Source organism: Pleurodeles waltl, chromosome 1_2 (genome assembly GCF_031143425.1).
Source record: "Pleurodeles waltl isolate 20211129_DDA chromosome 1_2, aPleWal1.hap1.20221129, whole genome shotgun sequence".
NCBI lineage: Eukaryota > Metazoa > Chordata > Amphibia > Caudata > Salamandridae > Pleurodeles > Pleurodeles waltl.
In genome coordinates, this window is record NC_090437.1 from 1,352,632,389 (window position 1) to 1,352,657,138 (window position 24,750).

The window sequence follows — 24,750 nt, forward strand, 5'->3', positions numbered from 1 at the left end:
TTGGCTCCTGAAACCCATAGGGTTCAATGTTGTCCAATGCGGCTTTGCGCCGCGGACTGCGACCGCCTACCGCCACGGTGTGCCACGCCAGCACAATGACCTCACTTCACATTGTCACACTTCACAGGTCAGGCAGCCACCATTTCAAGGGCCCACATGGCTTAATTCCTACTGCGTCACACATGGCTAGGCCTTGCACCGACAATCATACTAGCCATTCAATCCAGAGTGATTCGTGTACTGTGCATGCTGTGGCTACTTACCTGTGGGTTGATCGACTCTGTGCTCCATGTTGTCCTTCCTAGGCACCGTCCGCTGGGACTTGCGAGGAGATGGAGGAATGTTCCCGTGTACAGACCGCTGGTGGACCTGTCGACAATGGAAGAACGACATGTCATACTCACCTACAGACTCAACCGTGCCACTATACAGGAACTGTGTGCCCAGCTGGAGCCAGACCTGATGTCACCCATCCGCCAACCCACAGGGATTCCGCCTCTAGTGCAGGTGCTGTCAGTACTGCATTTTTTGGCCAGTGGATCATTTCAAACTACAGTGGCCATTTCATCTGGGATGTCTCAGCCTATGTTTTCAAAGGTATTGTACAGAGTGTTGTCTGCCCTGATGAAATACATACGGAGCTACATCATATTCCCTGAGGTGGGTGACTTGCCTACAGTGAAGGGTGATTTCTATGCCCTAGGACACATTCCCAATATCATTGGTGCCATTGATGGTACCCATGTGGCTTTGGTCCCCCCAAAAGACAATGAACAGGTGTACAGGAACCGAAAAAGTTATAATTCGATGAATGTCCAGGTGGTCTGTTTGGCTGACCAGTACATCTCCCATTTAAATGCCAAGTTCCCAGGGTCAGTGCATGACGCGTACGTCATGCGAAATAGCAGCATCCCTTATGTGATGGAACAACTACAGAGACACCGTGTGTGGCTAATTGGTGACTCTGGTTACCCCAACCTGCCTTGGCTATTGACCCCAGTGAGGAATCCCAGGGCAGAGGAACAGTACAATGAGGCCCATGGGCGTACTAGGAGGGTGATCGAGCGGACCTTCGGCCTCCTGAAGGCCAGGTTTAGGTGCCTGCATATGACTGGTGGATCCCTAATGTACTCACCAAAGAAGGTGTGTCATATCATCGTGGCCTGCTGCATGCTTCACAACCTGGCTTTGCGACGCCAGGTGCCTTTGCTGCAGGAGGATGGTCCAGATGGTGGTGTTGTGGCCGCTGTGGAGCCTGCGGAGAGTGAAGAGGAGGAAGACGAAGAGGACGACACAGACAACAGGGACAGAGTGATACTGCAGTATTTACAGTAACACACAGGTAAGAATCTACTCCTGCATTGTATTATATCTGTAACAGTACTGGCTCTCTACTGTCTGACCTTTCACCCCAATGTATGGTAACTTAGTTGTGTATTTCACTTCCTATTTCAGTGATCTGGTCCCCACAGAGTGCCCTCTGGTTTATTTCCCCATAGACTACCGCTGTGTGACACTGGTATGTTGTCATCACAATGTAATTAGAAATATTTGGTTGGTTATATCGAATACATTTGGATTTAAAAAAATAAATAGCAGACTCCAGATGTTTTTTGTGCAATAATTGTGTTTATTGAAGTGGAAAAATAGGTGTATAGTTCAAAAAGGGTGATGGGTGATGGTGGAGGCATGTCCATGGCAGAGTCCAGACTCTCGTTCAAGCAGTTCAAGGTTGGACAGGGTGAAAAAGTGGGACAGTGGGATGACATCCGGAGGGATCCGTGCATGGTGGGGGTCTTGACATCCTACTCTGTCTTCTTCCTAGATCTCAGGCCTTTCTTGCGGGGTGATTCTTGTTCTGCAGGGGGTGGGGTCCGGGTGGGCCGTTGCTGTTGTGTCGGGCATCCTGATCACTAGCGCCGGCGGAGGTGGTGGGCTGTTCTTCCTCCATGCTAGTGGCAGGGGCCCTTTGGGGGGCCACATGGTCCCCCAAAGTGGTGACAATCTGGTTGAATGCCAACACCATTGTACCCATTGCGGAACTGATGCTGCGCAGTTCTTCCCGGAACCCCATGTACTGTTCCTCCTGCATGGCCTGGATCTCCTGGAACCTGGCCAGGACCGTCGCCATCGTCTCTTGGGAGTGGTGGTACGCTCCCATGATGGTGGTGAGGGCCTCTTGGACAGTGGGTTCCCTAGGCCTGTCCTCTCTCTGTCGCACAGCAGCCCTCCCAGTTCCCCTTTGTTCCTGGGCCTCTGTCCCCTGGACGGTGTGCCCACTACCACTGCCCCCAGGTCCCTGTTGTTGTTGGGGTGATGGGTTACCCTGGGTGCCCTGTACTGGTAGACACACCGCTGCTTGACCTGTCCTGGAGACAGAGGCATGGGCCCACTGGGTGGGTGCTGTGCTGGTGTTTCCAGAGGGGGGTAGGTCTGCTGTGGCCTGTGGCTGCCTGAGGGTAACCGACTGTCCAGAGGTCCCCGATGGTCCGGGCTGGTCATCAGGTTCTAGGTCGACAGAGCTGCTGTCATCACTGGCGGCCTGTTCTGGGGGTGGGATGGACAATTGTGGACCCTCCTGGCGGGTGTGTTGGCGTTCGGGCCCTGCAGGGGTAAAAGAGTATGGTTATTGCTTCTGTGTGTGCCATGGCGTGCGATTTGTGGGTGCCCTTGTCCCCCAGTGCTGGCATTCCCTTGTGGGAGGAGTTGTGAGGGTGGTTTGTTGGGGGGGGGTGGGTATGTGCAGTGGTCATGCTTAGGTGATGGGTGTCCATGGTTTGTGTTGGCATTCAGGGGTTAGTGTTGGGTTGGGTGGGTTGTGCTGGTGAGACATTAGCAGGGAGGATGTGTGCTGGGGGGTTGGGGGTGAGGGTGTGGGTGTGGGTTGGCATGCTGGTGGCTGGGAGGGATGAAGTAGTTGAGATTAGACTTACCAGAGTCCATTCCTCCGCCTACTCCAGCGAGGCCCTCAGGATGCAGGATGTTCAAGACCTCTTGCTCCCATGCTGTGAATTCGGGTGGAGTGTGGGGGGGTCCGCCGCCAGTCTTCTGCACAGCGATGTTGTGTCTTGACACCATCATCCGCACCTTCCCCCGTAGGTCGTTCCAGCGCTTTCGGATGTCTTCTCGATTTCTGGGATGCTGTCCCACAGCGTTGACCCTGTCGACGATCCTTTACCATAGCTCCGCCTTCCTGGCTATTGTGGTGTGCTGCACCTGTGTGCCGAAGAGCTGGGGCTCTACCCTAATTATTTCCTCCACCATGACCCTGAGTTCTTGGTCTGAGAACCTGGGGTGTCTTTGGGGTGCCATGGGGTGGTGTGGATGAGGTGTGGAGTGGTGTTTGTGGTGATGAGTGTGGTAGTGTTTTGTGCGTAGATGTGGTGTGGGTGATGATGTTGGGTTCCTGTGTGTGTTGTGGTTTGCGTTCCCTGTGCTCTCTCTCTGTGTATTGCGCCTTGTCTCTGAATTTCGATTTGTGGGGGTTTGAGGGTGATGTGTGTTTTATATTGTAATGGGTGTGTGGGAGTGGTGTTTGTATGTGTATCAGGAGTGTGTATTTCGTATTGTCCAATGTGGCTGTGTTTTGTAAGTGTGTGTATTTTGAGTGCGGCGGTGTGTACCGCCAATGGAATACCGCGGTTGAAAGACCGCCGCGTGGATTCGTGGGTCGGAATGGCATGGGCGTATTTCTGTTGGCGTGACGGTGGAGGTTTGGTCATCTCCAGTTTATCGCTGACCGCTGATGTGGCGGCCTTCAGTGGAGGTCGGGTTTTTGGCGGTTTGGCAGTTGTGGGTCAGAATGACTGTGGCGGTTTACCGCGGCCGCAGCGGTGTTATGGCGGACTTCTGGCCGGCGGTAAGCGACTTTTACCGCCAGGGTCAGAATGACCCCCTTAGTGTTATGCCCTTTGATTTGAAAAATGCAACTGCCACTTTTCAAAGGTTGGAGGCTACAGTCCTCTAAGGTTTGAAAGCTTTCAGTGCAGATTATCTAGATGATATTGCTGTCTTTAGCCCAACCTGGGAGGACCACCTGGTCCACCTTTGGAAAGTTTTGGAGGCCCTGCAAAATGCAGGCTTAACTATCAAGGCTTTGAAATGCCAGATAGTGCAGGGGAAGGTGGTTTATCTGGGACACCAGGTAGGTGGAGAACAGATTAAACCACTGCAGGGGAAGATCCAGATTATCTTAGCCTGACCTGCCCCTACAACACAGACCCAGGTCAGAGCCTTTCTTGGTCTCACTGGGTACTACAGGAGCTTAAGCAGGCTATGTGTACTGCACTTTTCCTAAAAAGCCAAAACTACTCTAAGAAGTTTATTGTTCAGACAGATGCTTCAGAGGTTGGGGCTGGGGCTGTGTTATCGCAACTAAACTCAGAGGACCAGGATCAACCTGTTGCATTTATCAGCAGAAGGTTGACCCCTAGAGACAAAAGTTGGTCAGCCATAGAGAGGGAGGCATTTGCTGTGGTCTGGGCCCTTAAGAAGCTGGGACCTTACCTGTTTGGGACTCTCTTGATTGTTCAGGCAGACCACAAACCTCTTTTATGCCTCTAACAAATGAAAGGTGAAAACCCTAAATTGTTGAGGTGGTCCATTTCCTTACAGGGGATGGACTTTACATTGGAACATAGACCTGGGAGTAACCACTCTAATGCAGATGGACTCTCCAGATATTTCCACTTAGACAATGAAGCCTCATCTCGGCAAGGTTAGCCTTATTGTCCCTCGTTTGGGGTGGGGGGGGGTTGTACAGGAAAGTACCCTCTTTTTGGCATATTACCCCAATTTGTCTTCCTGATGTCAGTGTGTTTGTGTTCACTGGGATCCTGTTTACCAGGACCCCAGTGATTATGATCTCTCTCCTCTAAACTTGGTTACTGCATACTGTTGACTCAGTATTTCATCTAAAATTGGCATACTGGTGCCCCCTTATAAGTCCCTAGTATATGGTATCTAGATATCCAGGGCACTGGGGTTCCAGGGGATCCCTATGGGCTGCAGCATTTCTTTTGCCACCCCTAGGGAGCCCATGCAAAGGCTTCTGCAGGACTGCCATTGCACTTATAAGTCACTCATATACTATGCCTTCCATCCCTGAAGGCTGGGTGCAGAGTAACTGAGTGTGAGGGCATACTTGCACTAGCAGAGGTGCCCCCATGCTGTCCACGGCCAATTCCCCAGATTTTGTGAGTGCGGGGACACCATTTTAAGTGTGCACTGGACATAGGTCAATACCTATGTACAGCTTCAAGAACAGTAACTCCGAATATGGCCATGTTTGGTGTCAAACATGTAGGAATCATACCCCAATGCTAACCCTGGCATTGATTTTGTGATTCCATGCAACCTGGGGGTTCCACAGTGGACCTCCAGTACTGCCATACCAGCCTTCTGGAGTTTTCAGAGGCAGCCCAGCTGCTACTACCCCACAGACAGGTTTCTGCCCTCCTGTTACTTGATTTCATCAAGTCCAGGAAGACAGAGCAAAAGACTTCCTTTGAGAGAGGGATGTTACACCCTCTCCCTTTGGAAAAGGTGTTACAGGCTTTGGAGGGGTAGCCTCCCCAATACACTGGCTTTGCTTTGAAGGCCACATTTGGAGCTCTCCTTTCATAAACCAGTCTACACCGGTCCTGGGACCCCCAGTCCCTGCTCTGGCGCGAAACTGGACAAAGGAAAGGGAGTGACCACTCCCCTGTCCATCTCCAACCCAGGGATGGGGCTCAGAGCTCCTCCAGAGTTTTCCTGGGTTCGGCCATCTTGATTTCCAGATGGGCAGGACACTCTGGGAGCACCTGAGTGGCCGGGCCAGGCAGGTGACGTCAGAGACCTCTTTTGATAGGTGGACACTCACTTCACTGACCACTACTCCCCCCAGGGCTACTTAGGGCTCTCTGCTGGGTGTTTAATCAGATTCGGATTGCAAGACTCCAGCAGGAATCCTCTGCATCCTTACTTCAACTTCTGACCTGAAGAAACTGCATCTGGGCCCTCCAGGAACTCTACAAAGCTTGCAACAAAGAAGCAAGAAGCCTTCTGCAACATTGTATCTCTAGCTCCTGCCAGCAACTGCAACTGTTTCCCGGTCGTGCATTCTCAAATGACAGCCAAGCGAAGGAATCTCCATGGGGTTGAAGGAGTCACCCCCTGCTTCAGCAGGCACCCTCTGCATCGACGAACGGTAGCTTGGGCCCCCTCTCCAGCAGAGCTGAATGGATCCTGCAACACGGGTGGTGGACAGAAGTGTGCCAATCAGAATTGGTATATGGAGTCACTAAACTATAGTGACTAATTTGTTAAGTAGAGAGAGCATAAGCACTGGTGTTCTGGTCAGCAAAACTTCAGTGGTACAGTTAGGCACACTGACAATACACACATAGGCCACAAACTATAAACACTGGGGTTCTGGCTTGCAGGATCCCAGTGAGACAGGCAAAACATACTGACAAACAGGCAGAATTGGGAGGTAACATGCCTAGAAAGATGGTACTTTCCTACACAACCCTCTCCCCCAAACAAGGGACAAGAAGGCTAACCTTGCCCAGATGAGTCTTCATTGTCTAAGTGAAAATATCTGGAAAGTCCTTCTACATTGGAGTGGGCACTCCCAGGTCTATGTTCCACCGTGAAGTCCATCCCCCTGTAGGGAAATGGACCACCTCAACAATTTTGGGTTTTCTCCTTTCATCTGTTTTAACCATACGAGATGTTTGTGGTCTGTCTGAACAATGAAGTGAGTCCCAAATAAGTATGGTCTAAACAGAAGTGCAAGTTTGGTGTAGGTAAGAGATTGCCTCCCCACTCCACGCAGCAACCCCAGTGCACTGCGTGTTTTGCAGCAACCAAGGCTTCTTTGCACCTTTGCACAAGGTTTCAAGTGCGTACCCAAGCCTGAGCCCCAAGCACACTAACCTGCGACGCACAACCTCCTGAGTGGTTCTCTGGCTCTGTGGGAGCCTTTGTCGTGATCCTGCTTGGGCTCCTTTTGCAAATCCTGTGGGACTACTGAGTGGGCTGCCTGGTCTGTTGTGGGCTCTCTGGAATGCCTAGAGCCCCCTTTGACTCCCCCACATGGGTAAGGTCCACCTGGTCCTTGCTGGGTCCGGGCAGCTCCAGTTTGTCCTAACCGCGAGCTTCCTGTGTGTCACAGCCCGTGGGTCGACTTCAGTGATACAAACCAGACTGCAATACTCCATCCAGTGTGGGACATCACCTGTACCAGCCAGGAACCCAAAGTCATCTTCTTGGGTGCAATCCTGACTGTTCTTCTGCACCAGTGGTTCCACTTTTGCACCTTCACCCAGAAAATCCAGGGCTCCTGCCCTTCCTAGGGTCTTCTGTGTTTCTTGGACTTGGACCTCTTCTTTTACAGGTCCTCAGGTCCAGGAATCCACTGTTAGTGTCTTGCAGTCCCTCTTAGTTTTTGCATAATCCTGATTGTCGTTTTAGTGTGTCTAAGAGTAAAGTTCCCTCACTTTACTCCTACTTTTCCAGGGTCTGGGGTAAGTTATATTACTTACCATTGGGGTTTTCTAGTACTCCCAGCTCCCCTCTACACACTACACTTGCCTACGTGGGAAGTAGACATTCGCATTCCACTTTTTTAGTATATGGTTTGTCTTCCCCTAGGCCCATTTCTACCTATTGTATTCTACAGTATTTTCACTGTTTTCTAAGTATTTCTGTGACTAATTCTGCGTACTAATGTATATAATAATTATATTAATTACCTCCTAAGGGAGTACAGTCTCTTATGGTATATTTGGTTTTTGTGTCACCTAAATAAATCCTTTATTTTTGTAACACTGAGTATTCTCTTTTAAGTGTGTAGATGCTGTGTGACTACAGTGATGTGGTATGAGCTTTGCATGTCTCCTAGTTTAGCCTTGGCTGCTCATCCACTCTACCACTACAGAGCCTCGCTTCTAGATTTTGGAAAGTACCATCTTTCTGGGCATGATACCCCCAGATTTCGCTTGTTTGTCAGTATGTTTTGCCTGTCTCACTGGGATCCTGCTAGCCAGAACCACAGTGCTCATAGTTTGTGGCCTATGTGTGTTGTCCTTATGCTTAACTGTGTCACTGAAGTTCTGCTAACCAGAACTCTATTGCTTATGCTCTCACTACTTACCAAATTAGTCAATATAGTTTAGTGACTCCATATACCAATTCTGATTGGCACACTAGACCCCCCTTATAGGTCCCTAGTATATGGTACCTAGGTACCCTGGGCATTGGGGTTCCTGGAGATCCTTATGGGCTGCAGCATTTCTTTTGCCACCCATAAGGAGCTCATACATACCTTTTATCAGGACTGCCACTGCAGCCTGAGTGAAATAGTGCACACACTATTTCACAGCCATTTTTCACTGCACTAAGGGACAGATGTATCACAATTTTGCACTCGCAAACGGCAAAATCGGCCATTTGCGAGTGCAAAATAGTGGTATGCAATGCATCAAAGGCATTCGCAGACCACAAAATAGAAATCGCAAAATTTGCGATTTTTTGGGTTGCGACCTGGATTTTGCGAATCGCCATTTGCGATTCGCAAAATCCAGGTCGCAAGGCAATGCTGAATATGCACATGCAAAATACCAGGGTCTGCAACCAGGTGGTAACCTGGTGCAAAATGTAAAAATGCAGTAAAACTGCATTTTTAAATGTAACATGTAAAGCACACATGCCCTTTTGGCATGTGTGTACTTTACCTGTTCCAAAAAAAAATATTGGGGTGCAGGAGACGGGGCCTTAGGCCCCCAGCACCCTGGCCTTTTGCATTTCCAAAATTGCGATTTCTGGTTCAGAAATCGCAATTTTGGAAATGCAAAAAATTTGCAGCTATGGGCCAACAGGCCCATAGCTGCGAATGGGGCCAGTATCGCAATTACCTAATCGCAATGGGCCACAATCATACATCTGGCCCTAAGTAATTTATAAGTCACCTATATGTCTAACCTTCATTTAAAGAAGGGTAGGTGCAAAGTAACTAAGTGTGAGGGCACCCTTGCACTAGCAAAGGTGCCCCCATATAGTTCAGGGCCAATTCCCCGGACTTCGTGAGTGCGGGGATACCATTATAAGCGTGCACTACATATATGTAGCTTCACAACGGTAACTCTGAATATGGCCATGTGAGGAGTCTACTGCCACCTCACAGACAGGTTTCTGCCCTACTGGGGACTTAACAGCTCAATCCCAGGAAGGCAGAACCATGTATTTCCTATGGGAGTAGGATATTACGTCCTCTCCCTTTGGAAATAGGTGTTACAGGCATGGGGGGGGTAGCCTCCCAGAGCCTCTGGAAATGCTTTAAAGGGCACAAACTGTTCCCTCCTTGCATAAACCAGTCTGCACCAGTTCAGGGACCCCAGTCCCTGCTCTGGCACTAAACTGGACAGATGAAAGGGGAGTGTCCTCTGCCCTGTCCATCACCACCCCAGTGGTGGTGCCCAGAGCTTCTCCAGTGTGTCCCTGGCATTACCCATCTTGGATTCCAAGGTGTGGGGCTATTTAGGGTCTCACCTCTGGGTGTTTCCTCAGATTTGGTTTGTAAGATTCCTCCAGGACTCCTCTGCATCCTCTGCTTCAGCTTCTGATCGTCGGATCAACCGCAGACTGTTCCAGGAACCTCTGTAACTGCAACAAAGTATCCGGGATGACTCCTATGACCTGCAACTTCAGCTCCAGACAGCTTTTACAAAAGATTCCAAGGTGTTCACGCTCTGAGGACTGCCAGTCTTCACCCTGCACCAGAAGAACCAAAGGAATCTCATGTGGAGTGATGGGTCACTTCCCTGTCTCAGCAGGCACCCTTCACAATGAAGACCGGTACTCTGGGACGCCTCTTCTGACGAAGAGCATGCTCCCTGGAACACACGTGGTGGACCGAAGTGACCCTGACTGTCCAAAGGTCCAGCTGTCCAAATTTGGCGGAGGTAAGAGCTTGCCTCCACGTGCTGCAACAGTACCCCTGTGCACCACGTCCTCTGCAGCTCCTTGGGCTTCTGTGCACTTTTTCCAAGAATACTTCATGCATAGTGTAGCCCAGGCCCCCAGCACTCTATCCTGTGACGCTAAACTTTCTGAGTTGTTCTCCGGCGGCGTGGGTCCCTCCAGTGTAGTGCCTCAACAACTGCATTTTGCATCTTCTTTGTCCCCGTGTTCTGGGACTCCCGTGACTGCTGCCTGGTTTTCTGAGGGCTTTGTGAAGTGCTGAGAGCCCCCTCTGTCTCCTCAGTCCAAGTTGAGACCCCCAGGTCCCACCTGGGTCCAAGCAGCTCCTTTTTGTCGGAACCTGCATACTTGCTTGAACCAAAGCTTGTTTGCGGAATCCAGCAACGCAAACAGTCTGCACCCAACAAGTCGACGTGGGACATCTCCTGCACCAAGCAGGAATCCGCAGCCATCTTCTTTGGTGAATCCACTTTTGCACCATCTTCTAGGTTGGCAGGGGCTCCTGTCCTTCCAGGACTCTTCTTCAACTTCTGGACTTGGTTTCCTCTCTCCACAGGTCTTCAGATCCAGGAATCCATTGTTTGTTGATTGCAGTCTTGTTTGGTTCTTGCTAAATCCTTTTTCAGGACTTGTAGTGTGTTCTGAGGAAACTTGCTGTACCTTACTCCTGCTTTCCTGGGCTCTGGGGCGGGGTACTTTACTTACCTTTGGTGCTTTCTTACACTCCCACCGCCCCTCTACACACTACACTTGCCTAGGGGGGAATCCGACTTGCGCATTTCACTTTTTTAGTATATGGTTTGTGTTGCCCCTAGGGCTATTGCATTCTATTGTATTTTCTACTGTTTGCACTATTCTATGATTATTTATTCATCTGATTTTGGTCTCTAGTGCATATATTGTGTATAATACTTACCTCCATTAGGAGTATTGCCTCTAAGATATTTTTGGCCTTGTGTCACTAAAATAAAGTACCTTTATTTTTGGTACCACTGAGTGTTGTTTTTTACTGTGTAACTATAAGTGGTATTGCAGGAGCTTTGCATGTCTCCTAGCCTAAGCTGCTCAGCTACAGCTACCTCTAGACAGCCTAAGCTGCTAGAACACTACTACATTTCATTAAGGTGGATCACTGGACGTGGTATGAGGTGTAAGTACCTCTGGTACGTACCGACTACAAACCAGGCCAGCTTTTCACACTAGAACACTGTCTAAACTACACTAATAAGGGGATAACTGGACCTGGTATAAGGTGCAAGTACCTGTGCTACCCACTACAAATCAGGCCACCTTCTCACACCCAGACCTCCCCTGAAGGGTAGAGTCTCATGGACCTTTCTGGTCCCCTAAACTCTGCAAATACCTCTTCAGCTCCTGCTAGCATTTGTCATTGCTTGTTGGTGATCTGGCTGGTCACTGACCCTCCTGCAATCTAGCGACTGTCGAGGGACAGCTCGTTGGTGACTCCTGGGATATTCTGCAGCTCCTGAACCTCACAGCTGGACCACGTCTTCCACTGACTTGCAGGAACATCACCTCTAGGAGGGTTGGAATTGCCACCTGCACCACCTGGGCACCTCCAAGGGTTGTCACCAAGAGTACACCCTCAGCGTCATAGGCCGCTAGGTGCAGAGGTCAAATCCATTGTCCGGTGCCCAATGTTAACCAATAGAGACTGTGGGGAGTTGAAGATGCACTGCTCACAGGTGAGTAAAGCAGTGCTGGGGGTCGATCTCCTGGGGTTAAGGTAAGCACAAAGGAGCCCACAAGGTAACACTATACTTACACCGTCAGCGGCACAGGAGCATTGGGTGCAGAGTGCCAACACAGGGTTGGGCTCCCAATGTTAACCAATCGGGGGGATTGGTTTTGGAAAAAGGCTGCAGGCTTGGGGCACAAAGTTGGACGAAGAAAACCCCCAGCTGCCCAGGTAAGTTCTGATGTTGGAGGTCTCAGGGATACCATCGGTCCAGCTCCCCAAGGTCCACGGGCTCAGGATGCAGGGGTGACTTTTGTTGTCTGAAATCAGCTTATCGGGCGGTTGCGGTCAGGGGGACGTTTACAGATTGAGGATACAGGCTTGGAGGCAGAGTACAGTAGGGACCAACCCATGGTTGCTCAGAATCACTGGGAACCCTTCACAGGACTGGTGGTCCACTTTGACTTGGGCCACGGCCATCATGTGCAGAGGTGGGTCTGGATATAGTTTCACAGTTCCTCAGGGCTGTGGTCTTTGTCTTTAAAGGTTGGTTTCTTCTGGACAGGTCCGCTGTCCACAAGAGATCTTAGGTGGTCATTACAACCCTGGCAGACGGTGTTAAAGCGGAGGTAAAACCGCCAACAGGCCGGTGGTAAAAAAATTGGAATTATGACCGCGGCGGAAACCGCCAACAAAGACAGCCACTTTAACACTCCGACTGCCACGGCAGTACAGACAAACAGCTTGGCGGTCACCGCCAACAGACAGGCGGAGGACAATGTACCGCCCACAGTATCACAACCTACCAATCCGCCACTTTTCCGGGGCGGATTCACCGCGGATAAAAACACGGCGGAAACAGCCATTTCAAAGGGAAAACGCTCACCTCTACACACTCCACGAGGAACGAGGGCACCATGGAGCCGGAACTCCATATTCTCCCTGCGATAGTCTTCCTGCTCCTATACGAGGATCATCAACGCCAGCGGCAAAGACCACGGTGAGTACTGCACCTACGACATAGGGGAGGGGGAGGCAAAAACACAGGGACACACACAACCAACATCCCAACCCCCACCCCGACCCTCAAGCATTACAACACACACACCAATGCATATCTACACATTACAGTAACAATCCCCAATCCCACCCGGAAGAATGCAAAGACAAAAGGAAATGAGTTGAACCATTGTAATATTACAAAATACAGTAATCAAAAATATACATATACTGTATATATACACATTAAACAAAATATACACCACGATTAGTAGTGCAGGTATTGCACCATTCATTGTCCGTGGACCACTGGGCCCAAAATGCATGGGCGAGGCCCACATAAGATACCCGATCAAAACAGAGAGAACACTGCAGGGGCATCAGATAGAAATACAACAGGGGGAAGGGAAGGGGGGGCACCTCAGCCAGGTGAGTGCACCATGCCAGATCCACGAGGGGGCTCCATGCCTATTGCTGTATCCTGGGGTGCGCAAAGCCACAGTCTCTCAAGTCTCTACAGTGGGTGGCTTGCCCACTGCCATATTATGGGGAGTGCAAAGCCACAGTCTCTCAAGTCTCTACAATGGGTGGGTTTCCCACTGTACCATCCTGGGGAGTGCAAAGCCACAGTCTCTCAAGTCTCTGCAGTGGGTGGGTTGCCCACTGTACCATCCTGGGGAGTGCAAAGCCACAGTCTCTCAAGTCTCTACAGTGGGTGGCTTGCCCACTGCCATATCCTGGGGAGTGCAAAGCCACAGTCTCTCAAGTGGATGCCTTTATCCACTGGTTCTGGAGGGGTCTTTGTGCCAAGAGTGCTTCTTCCTGCTTAGGACTGAGGTAGTGGATGCCTTTCTCCACTGGTTCTGTAGGGGGCTTTGTGCTAAGAGTGCTTCATCCTGCCAAGGACTGAGGTAATGGATGTATGTCTCCACTGGTTCTGGAGGGGGCTTTGTGCCCAGAGTGCTTCATCCTGTGTAGGACAGATGGAGTGGATGCAAGTCTCCACTGGTTCTGGAGGGGGACTGGTGCCCAGAGTGCAGCACACACCCCGTGACGGTCCCAGTTGCGTCACTGACCCTCCCGCAAATGGGCTAGCGGTGCATTCCATGGCGGTCTTTGCCCTGTTCAGCGGTCCCTGGCCTGTTCAGCGGTGCTTGAGTTGCCAGTGTCAGACCTGTTCAGCGGTGTATTCCATGGCAGTCTTTGCCCTGTTCAGCGGTCCCTGGCCTGTTCAGCGGTGCTTGAGTTGCCAGTGTCAGACCTGTTCAGCGGTGCATTTCATGACGGTCTTTGCCCTGTTCAGCGGTCCCTGGCCTGTTCAGCGGTCCTTGCCAAGTCCTTCATTGCCCAGCAGGGCTGTGGCTGTCGGTCCTTCATGGGTCAGCTGGGCTGTAGCTTGCGGGGCCCTCCTGGCCAGCTGGGCTGTGGCTGGCGGTGGCCTCCTGGTCAGTGACGATGGGTCTGGCCTCCTGGCCAGTGACTCTGGTGGTGGCCTCCTGGCCAGTGACGATGGGGCTGGCCTCCTGGGCAGTGACTCTGGCGGTGGCCTCCTGGCCAGTGACGATGGGGCTGGCCTCCTGGGCAATGACTCTGGCAGTGGCCTCCTGGCTAGTGATGATGGGGCTGGCCTCCTGGCCAGTGACTCTGGCGGTGGCCTCCTGCCCAGTGACGATGGGGCTGGCCTCCTGGGCAGCGGGGATGATGGCGGTCTTCTCCGCCGTGCTGCTCCTCCCAGACTTTGGAGATTTCTTCTGCCCCTTCCCAACCTTGTGAGGAGTCACAGCTGAGTTGACACTCCCCCCCGGGACCCTTGTGAGCGGCTTTCCTGGCTGGAGTCTTCCCCCTCTCCCGCCGGGCACTGTCCAACTTCTGGTGCTTCACGGGGGGGACTGGCTGTGCTGTGGCTCCGTGCCACACTGGCTGGCCTGGTGGCCGGTGCACTCCACATACCTGTAACAACAGGCACCACTGTTCCCGGGGAATTTTTGGCTGAGGTGCTAGTACGGGACCTATGAGTCAGAAGGGGGGGAGGGCAGTGGGAAATAGGTTAAGGGGGGCCAGGAAAAGTTTTTGGAAGACACTGGGACGGGTAGATGGAGGGGGTTTGGGAGTGGAGGAAGAGGTGGTGGTTGTAGGAGGTGTAGCTTTTGTCGATTTGGGTGCAGGTGCATGGGCTGGAGGCTGTCGTGAGGTGGATGGCTGTTGGGTGGGTGTGTGCCTGCGTTTGTGCATCTTCGGAGGGGGCGTCACAGACACACTGGGAGAGGACACAGGGGACGTGTAAATGGTAGTGGGGGTGGTGAGTGCACGTGAGCGGGGTGTGGTGGTGGGTGTGCTGTGTGGGACGTACTGGCTGTAGTGGTAGTGCATGCAGGTGTGAGTGTAGACGAGACTGGGAGGGAGGAGGGAGACGAGGAGGAGGGGGACACAGTGGAGGCAGTGGATGTTGGTGTGTCTGTATGAGTGTGATGCTTGCGTGAGTGCCTGTGGGATGTGTGGTGCTTATGTTTGCCTGAGCTTCCCTTGTGTGTTGAGGTGTGTGCAGGCTGGTCTGATGGTGTGCTTGGGATAGGCTGGGGTACAGGGGATTGGGTCTGGGTGGAGGAAGTTGGAGGGGGGAGCCTAGATACAGGGACAATGGCTGCCATCAGTGGTGAGGCCAGAGTTTGCAGGGCTCGATGAAGGGCAGCCTGACCAGAATGAATGCCCTCCAGGAATGCATTTGTGTGTTGCAATTCCCTTTCTACACCCTGCATGGCATTCAAAATGGTAGACTGCCCAACAGTGAGGGACCTGAGGAGGTCAATGGCCTCCTCACTGAGGGCAGCAGAGGTGACAGGGGCAGGGGCTGAGGTGCCTGGGGCGAAGGTGATGCCCACCTTCCTGGGTGAGCGGGCACGGGGCACATGCTGGGGGGCTGCTGGGAGGGCAATGCTGGTAGGGGGGGTGGCGGCTGTAGAAGTGGGGGGCACAGATTTTGCCGCCACCACAAGGGAGCTCCCATCGGAGGACGAGTCTGTGTCGCTGCTTGCAGATCCTGTGACCGCCGTGGTGCTCCCCTCGCCCTCCGTCCCACTGGTGTATTCTGAGTCTGTGGTGTGGCCCTCCATGGCCATGTGGGATGCAGCTCCCTCGTGCTCCGGTGCCACTGTACCTCCGCCTGATGATGCTTATGCACACAAGAAGAGGGAGACCACAAAAAGGGGGGGGGACCGAAGAAAGACAGGTTGAGTGCATGGCTTACCGCTACCGTTCGCAGACAATACAGACACAGCAGCCCCCTGCACTACGTCACGCTGTTGGGCTCTACAGAAGCAATTCCGGGGATATGGCCTACATGGCTATGGACGACATCTGCACACATAGATGACACAGGAGCATGAATACCTGTACTTGGCACTCTACAGAGTTGGGGTGGGGTGCCACATGGCCTGCATTACGGAGGGGCCTAGCCTACGGAACTCGCCCTGGCCTAGGGGAACCCACAGCCCTCCTCCCCCACCCAGACACCTTCACTGCGCACAAAGTCCGCTGAAAGATGTTGTACTCACCCCCTTGTGTCTGCTGTGATGCCCTCAAGCGTCCATCCAACTCAGGGTAGGCCACCGCCAGGATCTGGAACATCAGGGGGGGGCATGGTTCAACGGGCACCCCTCCGACATTGGGAGGCCACCCCCAGCTGAGCCTCCGCCGTCTTCTTGCTCCAGCGGTGAATGTCCTCCCATCTTTTCCGGCAGTGGGTGCTCTGTCTGTGGTGGACCCCCAGCATCCGGACGTCCTTGGTGATGGCATGCCAAATATCCTTCTTCTGGTGGGCGCTGACCTACATGACATATACAGGGGAAGAAGAGAAGTCATTACCAACTGCACCGTCAAAGTGAGTGGCCCCCATCCCCACCCTTGCCATGTGGCACGTGCATTCACAGTCCTTCATGCACGCAGAACTGTGCCCCCTTCCTTCTTACAACCAGCCCTCTCCACACAGGCATAGCCCATACAACGTGCTCCCTGTGTACTTACCTGTTGGTCTGGAGGACCGTAGAGTAGCGTGTACTGGGGGAGGACCCCGTCCACGAGCTTCTCCAACTCCTCCGATGTGAAGGCAGGGGCCCTTTCCCCAGACGCACGAGCCATTGTCTCTTCCAGACCGAGGTCACAGCAGCACTTGCAGTGTAGGTCCTCTCCTGTCAAAGATCAAGTATCGAGTGATTGAACAGATAGAAAATGGCGGTCACGTCTGCGGCGGTGCGTACCATCACCGCCGGCGTACATCGTCATTGTCTCCTGGGACCCATAGGGTCCAATGTTAACCAATGCAGCATTGCGCTGCAATCTTCGACCGCCTACCGCGACGGTGTACAACGCCAGCGCAGTTACCTCACATCCCATTGTCCCACTTTAGAGGTCAGGCAGCCGCCATTTCAGGGGCCCACATGGCCTAATTGTCAACTGCGTCACACAGACCTAGGCCTTGTCTCACAACACAAATACAGGCCACATTTTGTGTATGAATGGTGTTCGGTGTAGACTGTGGGTACATACCTCTAAGCTGTTTGACTATGTGGTCGCTGTTGTCCTTCCTAGGCACCGTCCGCTGGGACATGTATGGAGATGGCGGAATCCTCCGGTGTACCGACCGCTGGTGGACCTGTCGACAATGGAGGAAAGACATTTGATCATCACCTACAGGTTTCACTGTACCACAATCCAGGAACTGTGTGCCCAGTTGGAGCCTGACCTGATGTCAGCAATCCGCCATCCCACAGGAATCCCCCCTCTAGTGCAGGTGCTATCAGTGCTCCATTTCCTTGCAAGTGGGTCATTTCAAACAACAGTGTCCATGGCATCAGGGATGTCCCAGCCTATGTTTTCCAACATGTTGTCCAGAGTGTTGTCTGCCCTGCTGAAACACATGCGGAGGTACATCGTTTTCCCTCAGGTGGAGGATTTGCCTACAGTTAAAGGTGACCTCTATGCCCTTGGACATATCCCCAACATCATAGGTGCCATTGATGGGACCCATGTAGCCCTGGTCCCCCCCCACAGGAGTGAACAGGTGTACAGGAACTGGAAGAGTTATAATTCGATGAATGTCCAGATGGTATGTTTGGCAGACCAGTACATCTCCCAGGTAAATGCTATGTTCCCTGACTCTGTGCATGACGCCTACATCCTGTGGAATATCAGCATCCCTTATGTGATAGGTCAACTCCAGAGGCACCGTGTGTGGCTATTAGGGGACTCTGGTTACCCCAACCTGTCATGGCTACTAACCCCAGTGAGGAATCCCAGGACCAGGGCAGAGGAACGCTACAATGAGGCCCATGGGCGGAGTAGGAGGGTGATCGAACGCACCTTCAGCCTCCTGAAGGCCAGGTTCAGGTGCTTCCATTTGACAGGTGGTTCCCTATTCTACTCACCAAAGAAGGTGTGCCAGATCATTGTGGCCTGCTGTATGCTTCCCAACTTGGCTTTGCGACGACAGGTGCCTTTTCTGCAGGAGGATGGTCCAGATGATGGTGTTGTGGCAGCTGTGGAGCCTGTGGACAGTGATGAGGAGGAAGCAGAGGAAGAAGACATTCACAACAGGGACTTAGTTATCCAGCAATATTTCCAGTGACACACAGGTGAGAAAACATTCCTGCCTACTACAAGTACTTTCACACTTCTACCTCTATCCTGTCTGTCGATTTCAACCAGTATATGGTCACTGAGTTGTCACTTTCCCTTACAGTTTCACAGGTGTGGTTTCCAACGTGTGTCATCTGCTTAGATTCCTCATGGATTTGAGATGTGTGACATAGGTATGTTGACATTACATTTGAAAACGTATTTTGTCACGGTCATTGCTAATACACATTTTCGAAATCACAGACTGACTCCAGATTATTTTGTGCTTCAAGGGTGTTTATTGAAGTGCTAAATATTGGAGGGGGGTTGTAAAATGGTAAGGGGTGATGGTGGAGGAATGTCTATGGCAGAGTCCAGTCTATTAGTCTCACAGGTGCATTGCCCATATGGGCATAGGAAGTGGAGCTGGGGCAGTTACAATATGTACAGGGTTACAAAGTGGGACAGTAGGATGACAATCAGGGTGGTCTCATTTCTTGGCAGGGGTCTTGGCATCGTGCTCTGTCTTGTTCCTGGATCTCAGGGACCGCTTGCGGGGTGGTTCTCCGTCTGCAGGGGGTGGGGTGCTGGTGTGGTGGTCCTGTGGTGGTGCCTCCTGTCCACTAGCGCCAGCGGAGGAGGAGGGCAGTTCATCGTCCATGCTAGTGTCAGGGGCCCTTTGGAGTGCCACAGTGTCCCTCCTGGTGTTAAGTATTTCCTTTAGCACCCCTACGATGGTGCCCAGGGCGGAGCTGATGGTTCTGAGTTCCTCCCTGAACCCCAAATACTGTTCCTCCTGCATGCGCTGGGTCTCCTGAAACTTGGCCAGGACCGTTGCCATTGTCTCCTGGGAGTGGTGGTATGCTCCCATGATGGAGGAGAGGGCCTCGTGGAGAGTGGGTTCCCTTGGCATGTCCGCCCCCTGTCGCACAGCAGCCCTCCCAGTTCCCCTGTGTTCCTGGGCCTCCATCCCCTCGACCGTGTGCCCACTGCCACTGCCCCCAGGTCCCTGTTGTTGTTCGGGTGGTGGGTTATCCTGGGTTCCCTGTAGTGGTGGACACACATCTGATTGACGTGTCCTGGGGACGGAGGTATGGGCCCGCTGGGTGGGTGCTGTGCTGGTGTTACCAGATGGTGGAAGGTCTGTGGTGGGCTGTGCCTGTGTGAGGGGAACCGACTGTACCGAGGCCCACGATGGTCCGGGCTGGACATCTGGATCCAGTTGGACAGAGCTGCTGTCATCACTGTGGGTCTCTTCTGTGGGTGGGGTGGAGATGTCTGGACCCTCCTGTCTGGTGACGTTGGGTAGTTGTCCTGCAGGGATGTAAAAGCATGATTATTGCATCTGTGTGTGTCATGGTGTGCAATGGGTGGGTGACCGTGTACCCCAGTGCTAGCATTCCTGTGTGGGGGCTTGTGTGATGATGGTTGAGGGGGGTGTTATGGGTATGTGCAGTGGGCATGCTTGAGTGATGGGTGTCCATGCTTTGTTTTGTCATGCAGGGCTTGGTGTTGGGATGTGTGGTTTGTGATATTGGGACATTTGTGAGGAGTTGGAGTGCTGGGGGTGAGGGTGAGGGTGGGGGTATGTGCTGGCATGCAGGTAGGGTGGGGGATGTAATAGTTCAGGTTTGACTTACCAGAGTCCATTCCTCCACCGACTCCTGCGAGGCCCTCAGGATGCAGAATAGCCAAGACCTGCACCTCCCATGTTGTTAGTTGTGGGGGAGGAGGTAGGGGTCCGCCGCCAGTTCCCTGTACCGCGATGTGGTGTCTTGAGACCACGGAACGCACCTTCCCCCGTAGGTCGTTCCACCTCTTCCTGACGTCGTCCCGATTTCTTGGGTGCTGTCGCACTGCGTTGACCCTGTCGACTATTCTTCTCCATAGCTCCATCTTCCTAGCTATGGAGGTGTGCTGCACCTGTGATCCAAATAGCTGTGGCTCTACCCGGACGATTTCCTCCACCATGACCCTGAGCTCCTCCTCCGAGAACCTGGGGTGTCTTTGCCGTGCCATGGAGTGGTGTAGGTGATGTGTGGGGTGGTGTATTTGGTGATAAGTGTGGTGATATGTAGTGGTGTGTGGTGTTTTGTGCGTGGCAGTTGTGTGGGTGATGGTGTTGTGTGCCTGTGGCTGCTAGTTTGTGGATGGTTGTGTCTCTCTCTGGCCTTCTCTCTGTAATGGTGGTCGTAGGGGTTTGTGGGTGATGTGGGTGTGTGTTTTATATTGTTTTGGGTGTGTGGCAGTGGTGTGTGTATGTGTATCAGATGTGTGTATTTTAAATTGTCCAATGTGGTGGTGTTTTGGAGATGTGTGTGTATTTTGAGCGCGGCGGTGTGTACCGCCAATGGAATACCGCGGATGAAAGACCGCCGCGTGGATTCGTGGGTCGTGATAGCATGGGCGTATTTCTGTTGGCGTGACGGTGGAGGTTTTGTTTTCGCCAGTTTATCACTGACCTTTGGTGTGGCGGACTTGTGCGGGTGTCTGAATTTTGTCGGATTTCGAGATGTGGGTCGTAATAGCTGTGGTGGAATTCCGCGGCCGTGGCGGTGTGCATGGCGGTAAGCGGCTTTTACCACCAATGTTGTAATGAGGGCCTTAGTCTTTGTGAAAGGCAGGCAGTTCTCCCAAGGCTGTGGAGGTTGCTGGCTGCAGGAGTGGTCGACTTTTGTTGCAGGGTCTTTGAGGGCTGCAGACAGGTTGGTAGAGCTGGTACCAAGTCAGTTGGTGTCTATAGTCTTCTCTGTTGTTGTGACACTGTAATGTCTGGCTCTTCTTTGGTCATCAGTCATCTGCGTTCTAGGGTTCAGGGGTGCCGCTAAATACTGAATTTAGGGAAGTTGCAGGGAGTGCCGGGTAGAAGCCAATGGTCTACTCACCTTTATGGTGACTAAATCCTTCCTATGACCACTTTGTTTGGGAAGTGGGCATAGCCTTAACCCTCTTGGCCTAATTCCTTCCATTAAATATGGAGGAATATGAAAGGTCGTATCTACTTCAGCTCGTGCACCTTAGTGGTAGGACTGGCATAAAGTGGCCTCTCCTCCTAAACTACCTAATTTTCCCACCAGTCCATCTGCCAAAAGTGGGGTCAGGAACTGGGGGTCAGCTTTCACCACCACTTAGAGAGGCCTGGGTTGCATTTCAAAGGGGGCAAGGCCTTTGAAGCTCCCCGCCATGGCATGTTCATACTGCCTTGACAAGGTGTTATCACCTCCACCCAAAGCAGGCCTTTGTTCTTGCCCTCGAGAGCAGTGCTTCTCACCTCAGGGGGGCAGAACACTGTCTATGGTGGCTGCACTGGTTTGCACCAGTCAGTGACAAGACAAGGAGTTGGCCACTCTAAGATGCCCTCTAACAACCTGGCCTTCAGGAACAAAACCTTCCCTACTATGATGGGAGCTTCTATTACTACCAGCAATGCTAGGTGTTCTGCTAAGGGGCAGATTAGGAAGAGAACCCTGTAACACTCCCTCAAGGGGCTCCCCTGAGTCAGAGTGTGAGCTATCTATCAACTTTTCAGATGAAGTGCCACCCAGGGCCTTATCATTCTCAATAAGCATATTAGACAGAAATTCTCTAGTAGGGCTCTTTCCTACCTCTATCAATGCAGAGACTACTTAGGCTCTTAAAGTTAAGGTGGTCATAAGTTGTACTGACCAAATTAAGAGGAGTTCCTACACCAGACACGATAGAAGAAGGTTTAGAGACATATAAAAGAGAGAAAAAGTTTCAGAACTTTTTAAAGAACAGAAAAAAAATCGTTTTCAACTTTTTTAAACTTTTAGAAAGTTTTGGAGTACTTTTCAGCAGTTAGCAGATAGTGTAAGAGAAGAAAAGCGAATCTTTTTGGTTAGGTGTACATACACTGAACTTGTTTTGTATATTATTCTCTTATGAAAAGTACTAAATGAAAAAGTGGTAAGTAGTTACAAGTACTTATCCCACCGCTGCACAAGCAATGTAGGAGGCTGGCCTGGTTTGTAGTGGGTACCAAGGGGTACTTACACTCTGTACCAGGTCCAGTTATCCCTTATTAGTGTGGAAGAGGTGTTTCTAGCAGTTTAGGCTGATAGAAGGTAGCTATAGCAGAGCAGCTTAGGCTAAACTAGGAGACATGCAAAGCTCCTACTATACCACTGGTGTCATATGCACAATATCATAAGAAAACACAATACACAGATATACTCAAAATAAAGGTACTTTATTTTTATGACATTATGCCAAAAGTATCTCAGTGAGTACCCTCAGTATGAGGATGCCAAATATACACAAGATATATGTACACAATACCAAAAATATGCAGTATTAGCAAAAAGAAGTAATGCAAGCAATGTAAAGTTACAGTAGAATGCAATAGGAGCACATAGGTATAGGGGCAACACAAACCATATACTCCAAAAGTGGAATGCGAACCACGAATGGACCGCAAACCTATGTGAGCTTGTAGAGGGTCGCTAGGGTTGTAAGAAAACAGTGAGGGTTAGAAAAATAGCCCACCCCAAGACCCTGAAAAGTAGGTGTAAAGTGCACCTATAACCCCCAGAGAGCACAGAAGTCGTGATAGGGGGCTTCTGCAAGGTAGACCAACACCAGCAAAGCAACCAAAGGGGATTTCCGGACCTGAGTACCTGTGGAAAAAGGGGACCTAGTCCAAGAGTCGCAACAATGTCGAGAGAGGGCAGATGCCCAGGAAATGCCAGCTGAGGGTGCAAAGAAGCTGCCACTGGATGGTAGAAGCTGTGGATTCTGCAAGAGCAAAGAGGGCTAGAAACTTCCCCTTTGGAGGATGGATGTCCCACGTCGTGAAGAAGCTTGCAGAGGTATTCCCATGCAGAAAGACCGCAAACAAGCCTTGCTAGCTGCAAGGGTCGCGGTTAGGGTTTTTGGATGCTGCTGTGGCCCAGGAGGGACCAGGATGTTGCCACTTGGATGAGGAGACAGAGGGGGCGCCCAGCAAGTCAAGGCAGCACCCGCAAAAGTACCGAAACAGGCACTTAGAAGAGGAGTGAACCGGAGTCCACCTGAAGACACAAAAGGGAGTCCCACGACGCCGGAGGACAACTCAGAAGGTTGTGCACTGCAGGTTAGAGTGTCGGGGACCCAGGCTTGGCTGTGCACAAAGGAAATCCTGGAAGAGTGCACAGGAGCCGGAGCAGCTGCAAATCACGCAGTACCCAGCAATGCAGTCTAGCGTGGGGAGGCAAGGACTTACTTCCACCAAACTTGGACTGAAGAGTCACTGGATTGTGGGAGTCACTTGGACAGAGTTGCTGAGTTCCAGGGACCACGCTCGTCATGCTGAGAGGGGACCCAGAGGACCGGTGATGCAGTCTTTTCATTGCCTGCGGTTGCAGGGGGAAGATTCCGTTGTCCCGTTGATTACTTCAGAGCTCCTGGTGCAGAAGGGAGGCAGGCTACCCCCAGAGCATGCACCACCAGGAAACAGTCAAGAAGGCGTCAGGAGAAGCGATACAAGGTTGCAGTAGTCGTCTTTGCTACTTTGTTGCGGTTTTGCAGGCGTCCTGAGCAGTCCGCGGTCGATCCTTTGGCAGAAGGTGAAGAGAGAGATGCAGAGGAACTCTGGTGAGCTCTTGCATTCGATATCTGAAGAATTCCCCAAAGCAGAGACCCTAAATAGCCAGAAAAGGAGGTTTGGCTACCTAGGAAGGAGGATAGGCTAGTAAGAAAGGTAAGAGCCTATCAGAAGGAGTCTCTGACATCACCTGATGGCACTGGCCACTCAGAGCAGTCCAGTGGGCCAGCAACACCTCTGTTTCCAAGATGGCAGAGGTCTGGAGCACACTGGAGGAGCTCTGGGCACCTCCCAGGGGAGATGCAGGTCAGGGGAGTGGTCACTCCCCTTTCCTTTGTCCAGTTTCGCACCAGAGCAGGGCTGAGGGGTCCCTGAACCGGTGTAGACTGGCTTATGCAGAAATGGGCACCATCTGTGCCCATGAAAGCATTTCCAGAGGCTGGGGGAGGCTTCTCCTCCCCTGCCCTGACACCTTTTTCCAAAGGGAGAGGGTGTAACACCCTCTTTCTGAGGAAGTCCTTTGTTATGCCTTCCTGGGCCAGGCCTGGCTGGACCCCAGGAGGGCAGAAACCTGTCTGAGGGGTTGGCAGCAGCAGCTGCAGTGAAACCCCGGGAAAGGAAGTTTGGCAGTAGCCGGGTCTGTGCTGGCCTTGGGGGGACAATTCCATGATCTTAGACATGTTACATGGCCATGTTCGGAGTTACCATTGTGTCGCTATACATAGGTAGTGACCTATATATAGTGCACGTGTGAAATGGTGTCCCCGCACTCACAAAGTCCGGGGAATTTGCCCTGAACGATGTGGGGGCACCTTGGCTCGTGCCAGGGTGCCCACACACTGAGTAACTTTGCACCCAACCTTCACCAGGTGAAGGTTAAACATATAGGTGACTTATAAGTTACTTAAGTGCAGTGGTAAATGGCTGTGAAATA